This window comes from Ixodes scapularis, unplaced genomic scaffold, assembly GCF_016920785.2.
Source record: "Ixodes scapularis isolate PalLabHiFi unplaced genomic scaffold, ASM1692078v2 PGA_scaffold1__304_contigs__length_218370807, whole genome shotgun sequence".
In the NCBI taxonomy this organism is placed as follows: Eukaryota; Metazoa; Arthropoda; class Arachnida; order Ixodida; family Ixodidae; genus Ixodes; species Ixodes scapularis.
The window spans coordinates 49,764,666-49,772,313 of record NW_024609846.1 but is presented as its reverse complement, the minus strand read 5'-3'; the positions used below and the strand labels follow the sequence as shown (position 1 = coordinate 49,772,313).

Sequence of the window (7,648 nt, the reverse complement as noted above, 5' to 3'; positions counted from 1 at the left end):
CGGGGAGACTCCAATGGAATTCTAGTCCATCGCCTTAACCACTCAGCCGTGACTGCGGGACGAGTAGGGGGCTCTGAGATGGGGTATTAACTCTGTCATGAATGAAACGTTGCATGTAGCCGCTCAACGTCTACACAGAAGAGGGCGCTGCGGTCAAATGCGTATATAATCGCGTTAAACTTTGCATGCATTGGCTCAAAGTTTTTAGACGAGAGGGCGCTGCGGTCAAATGCTCAACAGCGTATATAACCACGATCCATACCACGCATTCTCTTTCTGACATGGACCGTTGACTTGAGCGGTGGAGATGCGTTCCCACGGCTTCTAGCGGATCCAAGCTGATCCGCTAGAAGAATCGCTGGCTCTGCATTTCACCGACCGTAAAGCAGTAATAATGAAGTCGAAACGCAACCCGGAACTCAGCACTACCTATGAGCAATAAAAAAAAATGAGCACCATCATCACTACCTATCAACAGAACTGGGCAGCATTTCAAATACAAGTATTTGAAATACGTATTCCAAATACTTAGTGTATTTTGCATTTGTATTTAATTACAAATTGGGTCATGTATTTGATGTGTGTATTTAAATGCTAAAACGTGGGTATTTTAAATACAATTGTAATTAAATACAATTTTGTGGGCGAAAATACATCCCTTAAATTTATTGTCACTGTACAGAGCAGGAAGAAAACTACGTTCTGCACCAAAGGCAGTGTCTCTCAATGAAGCACAAGCGTTTAGTGACTTTGTGGTTACTGTGCTAGTCCAAGGCAAGAATAGTGACGAAACCGACGTTCACCGGCAGACTGGCTAAATAAGTGTCTGTGACAACTTGTCATGCTTTCCAGCCCGATTTCCATCCATATGTTTGCCTGGAACATTCTAAGTGAAGCGGGTCGTCCAGATTTTTGTAACTGGTGCAAGTTGCAACAATAAAAAATTCTCTAGCTAGTGGTGCGCGTCTGGGTCGTCTCGGTTTTTTGTCGGTCTATAGCAAAATGTAATCGACAAAAAAAGCAGCTTGAAGCTCTGTACTTTTTTCACCTATTACGTCCAAGCTGATTACATTTCTTTTGTGATTTTATTTCTATTACGTTACTAGAGCCTCGCACACTAACCCCCGATTGTGCGATGCAAAATTAAAATGAGATACCCAGAAACCCGTTGCAGGTGCCCTGTAGTCGCTGACGCAAATTTTGAGGAATGTATTTGGAAACGTATTTGGAGGAGACCAAATACATTTGGTTGTATTTGTATCTTGCATCTAAATGGTTTTTTGCTAATGTAATTAGATTTGTAATTAAATAAATTTTTGAAGAAGTATTTTGTATTTGTATTTCGGTACATATTTGCATGTATTTTGCCCATCCCTGCCTATCAACAATAAAATCAGTATCATCAGCACCACCAGAGCTTCGCCCCAATCAACATCATTCACCACGTGAAGATGCGTCCATTTTTTTTCATTGTTTTCTATGGCCCATACAACGACACTCAAAAAGGATCATCGTAAGAAACTAAACACGCGGAAAGACATGTTCTAACAATGTCGGTCGTGCACTTCGAAACTGGCGACGGAGGGAAGCAAGGGTTGGAGAAAGGCTGTACATATGCGCCGAGGCTTACTGCAAAAAGGCCGTTACCTGGGTTGCTGAACGGTGGTGAACTGACGGCACATTTCCTTGTTGTTTTTTTCACTTTAAGGTTCCTCGGCGAGCGTGAGCCCTTCGACCATTCCTCCGGCCGCCGGAACGGTACCTTTCCCCTTCCGAGATGCCGGAAGAAGAAGAAGACGACGATGATGCCAAGAAGAAAAGCAAAAAAGGTTCCAAGGGAAAGAAAGGAAAGAAAGGATCCAAGAAGGGCTCAAAATCAGGTTCCAAGAAGGGATCCAAGAAGGGCTCACCAAAAAAGAAAGGTTCCAAAAAGGGCTCCAAGAAGGGTTCCAAGAAGGGTTCCAAGAAGAGCTCACCCAGCAGGTCGTCAAAGAAAAAGAAAAGTTCCAAGAGCCCTTCTCCCGTCGGATCGCCCAAAGGCGGCAAATCGGGGGGTGCGAGTCCCGTGTCACCCACAGAACCCCCGCCAGAACCCGGCAACCGAGCACCTATCATCTCCGTTGACTGGGCATCGCAAAAGTGAGCATTCCTTTTACCCAATTACCATTTTGTGCATGAGAACAGCATGCGTGCATGGCTTGCATTGATTTGGCATCAGCTTCTATTGTAGTGGCCTTGCTGCTGACCGCGTGCCTTCTACAGCATACATGCCACACCACCGAATTCGTAATCTTTTCAAGAACAACTAGGAATGATTGGAAGACCTCCAGCGCAGGGCCGTGACGTCCCCTGCAAGCCATGCGTTAGGGCTGCGCACCGATTAGCCGATTAGTGTTTTCTAATCAACTACTCGGTGATCTTTAATCAATAGTCTAATCGGTTAATCAGTTTAGAGTAAAGATTATTAGGATGGCTAAAGTATTGCAAAATAATAGATATCACATTTACTTGAGCATGAATGTGATGCAGAAACGGCAAGTTTTAATAAAGTGATTTTATTGTTTTCTTGGTTTGTTTGACCTACATTTAAGTGTCAATGACTGACGTTGGAAGCAGAGGGGTGGTCATACAAAAATGTATATACATCTTTACTGACGTTAAGATTGGAGCTACTAGTACTGTTTGGTAATTGAAAAGTGAAATGTACGTTTTGTTTTGCTTCTGTTTAGACTAGCACGTTTTTTTGCTACGTGAAAAGGATTAAATTATTAATATAAAGACTCACAGCCACGTAACTTTTGACCATGGCGTAATATTTGGTTAAAATATGACTAGGCAATAAACAAATCAATAAAAAATTTGCAGTATAATCGCCTATCTTCAAAGCCCCGATGCTTTTGTCATTGTGGCTTGGCAATTTCTTTTGGAAATATGAGTTTATCTTTCTGGGTTGTTCATCGTTCAAAATTGAAACAACCTTGCAGTATCAACATAGTCTCTCAAACCAGAGAGGGATCCATGTTTTCTTTTTTTCACTAACGGCAGGGCATGGAAATATAATAGATTTACCATCTTATACATCAGGGCTACGGTAGTCAAGTATTGAAAGAACAACAGGTTGCTAATAGCACTAGGTCACATATATATATATATATATATATATATATATATATATTTAATTTTTGTTTTTCAATTTAAATTGGCAGTGCTGTTCGTGGCGGTGGATCCTGCCCCTTGCCAAATAATATCTCGCCCTTGTAGCGTTTGCTGCGCTCGCACTTCAAGCGAAACGATGTGTCTTTTTTTTAACTCCCGCATCCGCGCTTCAGGAGTACGACATTCAACCAAACAGGATAGCAAAAACGCAGGGGGACTCTCATCTATAGGCGGAAAATCGCACATCCATGTCCCGGCACATTACTTGGATACGTAGAAGGTCGTTGTGCCGTTCGGGTCACTGGAATGAACACTGACGATTTGAAAAATGCGGGATGGAGTGGGGGGGGGGGGGGGGGGGGGGGGTAATGGTTGACGATCATTCTTCATTTAAGCAACAGTGCCGTATATATATATATATTGCAATTTTTGAGCGCTACATTTCTGTGGTTTACACAAATGCGGATCTAGTTTATGTCACGAAGGTGCATTTTGTGGCAACATCTCACGCGTATTACGCGAACGACCTCGTTTTAGTTTCGACCAGAACCAGCGGTTCTACCAGGAGGGCTACCCACCACCGCCCGGAGGCTACTACGGAGACACGTTCCCGCCTGGGCAAGACCGTTTCTTCGTGGACGTGCAGTACTACGACAACGCACCCATGGGTTACTACGACTATGCGGGACAGATGGAGCCACCTCCGAGCATGGTGATGGCGGCCCCTGTATCCATCGGAGTCTCTTCCGCCCAGATGGGAGGGGACTACGGAGGGTTCCCTCCCCGAGCCGTCATTTCCTCTACGGAGCGGGAGATTATCGAGGTGGGTGCATACTGCGCCCGCGGCTCTGACGTCACTGATCTGACGTCACGCCTCTGCGGTGGCTCTCCTATCGGTATGCATTGCATGTGCAGACGCTTTAGTTTACGCGAATCTGGTTTCTGTGCGCACGCGCAGTGGCAACACCAAGTATGAAAAAAGTTTCGACTTCTTTGTAAACAACGCGTTGGTCCGTAGTCTGTCTACGTTGAAAGCGGAAGCATTTCAAATGTTTGCAATACTCTGGAAGCCAGACCACTGTGGTAAGGCGAAGCTTATTGTTCGTATCATTGTGGAGCGCCAATAGACCAATCTCCCCAGAAGTTGTGCCACGCCACTGCTGCCGCGGTGCATTCTGGTAGCTGTAGTTCTCCCCGGTGGTCCGGCCACGACAATGCCCGTTGTAAGCCCGGTGTTTGAACATTTTTGGGCTAGCACGAGACTTTCAGCCGGGTGTTTATTAGTGGGTTTCAATTGGTGGCTTCACCTGTTGTATGCCACGGAGTTACAACAACAGCAGCAGGCAAAAAGGCCTCGGATATTAAGTCTTCCCGAAAGAAAGAAGCATGGCAAAAAAAAGTAAACAGAGCCGGACAGAGCTGCAGAAAAAAATAGTGCGGCCATAATATGGTGTAAAAAGTAGTGATGAGGCGGGAGCACGAGAAAGAAAAAGAGAGAGAGAGACATGCTTATCAATGTTATAGAAAGCTCCATTTTACCTAAGGCCTATAATTCAAGACCAAGGTGTTTCCGTCAATTTACTTTTCTTATACTCAGGGAAGGCTTCCTGTGGCATTTTAATATACAGCAGTTCAGAAGAGCGCAGTGTTGACTGTGTAGACCACTGTTCACATGCAACAAGTCGCCGTTTACCATGCGATAAAAAAGGAGAGTGCAGTTACGCGAACATTCCACTTAGGCAAGCAATGTAAGCAGGCACCAGGCGCACCAGCATAAAAACATGACAGATACCAATGACCTATTGTCTAAGCATATGTAAAACCAGTATTTCTTTCTCTGACACCACTGATTTGGACAACCCTGGTGAGAAGTTATTCTGTCATTATTTTGATTCTATTGTCCTGGATATATTTGATGGCTGTTCGGTATTCATGCGGTGTCAGCCAACTTAAAACGCCCACTTGACGGGCGTCATGTCATCTCCCTCCCAGAGTCTTGTTAAACCAGAACGCCCTGCAGGTGGAGGAGCGACGGAAGAAGAGGTCCATCGCGCCTCCCATGGCTGCAGGTCCAGCAGGTCGGGCCGGAACGGGGGCGGCCATACCCGTGCCCATCGGCACCCTGGACGACATGTCCTCCATCGAGAGGGACATGCGCAAGATGTACTACGAACGCTACCCGAGGTATACGGCCAGTGGCGTACCAACTTGTTTTTGAGGGGGGGGGGGGGGGGGGGGGGCGAACCAGACCTCCCTCCCTCCCCCCTTCCTGGGTCACATATTTTTACTAGTGATGGGCCGAACTTTTGCTGAATCGAAAGTTCGGCGCAACTTTTGCCGGTCTTTTGTAAAGATCTGGCAATGATTCGGCAAAAATACACTGTTACCAGACTTAACATTGATATCTATTGTTTTTTCTGACGAAAAACAGTTTTTTTTTTCTTAACATAATACAACATGTAGTGCTGCTGTCTTCTCCGGCCGGATGGGGGTGTCATTAAGACATGCAGTGCCCGCCGCGGCTCTTTGTAGTGCCTATTGACACAGCTATGACAAAATAAGGTGATATTCTGCAATATAATTGTATCGATGTCGCTTTTGTGCGTTTTCTGGCAATTTTAGTGTTTGCTTCCAGAAAGTGCTGTGACAACGAGGTTGGGTAGTAGCCGGCGCAGTCACGAATCACGCTACGAGAGTACTGATTAAGAGGCTTCATCAGCGCACGCCTGCAAGTGTGTTTACATTGTTAAAATAAAGGCGATCACTGCATTCTTACTTTCTGTGGGAGTCACCTTTTTGTACGCGGAAACGAATGCAACGGTTACTGAGCCTTCACTAGAAGAGATAACAATATTCTAAATATGCATGTTTTTCTATGTGAGTCACTTGACGTCAGCTTCGCATGAAAGTGTGCGTTTCATAATCGCAACGTGCCGTTTTTAACCTTTAAAATTCCGGTTTCTGGTGTTAGGACACACACGGCCGTTTAGGAAGATGGGGAGAGTGAGGAATGTCGGATGTTCAACGTCGAGGCATGATACATCTGTGTTTAGTTTTGTGCACATACATAAGAATTGCGAAATAACGCGAACTAAAAAGCGATATTATTCTCTTTTGGCACAAACCACTTGTGGACCGAAAACAGGATTGTAATAATAATAGTAATAATAATAATAATAATTTTATTTGCACATACTGGAAGGGGCCCATGTGGTGGTGTGCGGGGCTAGGTAGGTTGGTGAAAACACTTACGAAGAGTGCCTGCCAGCCAGACTTGTACGTAGTTCAACTATTTTACTCAAGTTACTATAGTTTAAGTACTTTTCTGGGTAGTTTAATAACTTTCAATTACATTTCTGTTTTGGTAATCAGTAGTTTAACTACTCTTCGAGTGACTTCTACTCAAATTACAAATTACTTTCGAATTTTAGTGGTTGTTTTGCCTATCAACAGAAATAAGATGTTAGAAGATCAGCTGATATGGCGTAGAAAAGCGGGGAGTGGGGGAGAAGGAAGAAAGCAATTTGGATAGTCTAACCCCCCCCCCCCCCCCCCTTTTAACGAGCCTCCCACAGCACCAACACTGCTATGAGGCACCGGGAACGAACAGACACAACGCAAGAGAGGCCGAGTAACTGTCGAAGACTGGCGTTTCTTTTTATTCCGAAGCTCAAGGAGACTTGACGCATTTGAAGAAAGGGCTTGCCCCGCTTCTCCCCAATGTAGGAATCCTTGCCCACCACAGGAGGTATGCCCGCTACATCCTCACTCAAAGGAGGTAACAAAACGCAGCACCCGCTGCATCTGGTCATTTCTCTGAGTGAAGAAATGGCGGCTATGAGACCGATACAAACAAGTGCCTTATAAGTTGATTGTGTTGAACGGTTCGTCAGCGAGAATAAAACAACTACGCTACGGCGTATTAGTTGCCGCCATTTCCAAAAAAAAAAAAGAAAAATCTGATTCACCTTTGATTTTGCCGCCCTTTCCGAAAAAAATTGACGCCCCTCCGATTTCGAATGAAGCAATGCATACCGGCCAGTTAAAAAAAAAAAAAAAAAAAAAAAAGTTGTATAGGGAAGGAAAGGGCATTCTGAAAAAGTGTGTTAAAAAGTACTTCTACTTTACTTTGGCAGTACATTGTATTTATAGTACTTCACTTCAAGTACATTGCACCCGGTGTGCTTACTACTTTACTTCAGTTACATAACCTCTCATTTACTTTGTAATTCCAAGTAGTTTTTAGACGTACTTAACGCAACGCTGTAAGTAATCAAACACTGTCTGCAAAATCAAGCTCAGGCAGTGCTAAATCTCAAAGGTGAAATGATACGTCCGCAAAACATCCTTGACCAAAAAGAAGTACACAACAATTAGGCATGCAGAAGCAGAACCAGCTATTAAAGCGTTTCTGTGAAAACACGAGCCGCTTTATGTTCGGCTAGCAGAATTTCGCTAACGCATCAAAACCTACGTAAGTACTTCCTCGTTA

At 44.5% G+C, this 7,648-nt stretch overlaps 1 pseudogene; it reads left to right on the top strand.

Moving 5' to 3' along the window:
• Positions 1 to 1,777: 1,777 nt before the first annotated feature.
• Positions 1,778 to 7,648, top strand: part of LOC120838888 — a 16,046-nt pseudogene continuing 10,175 nt past the window's right edge.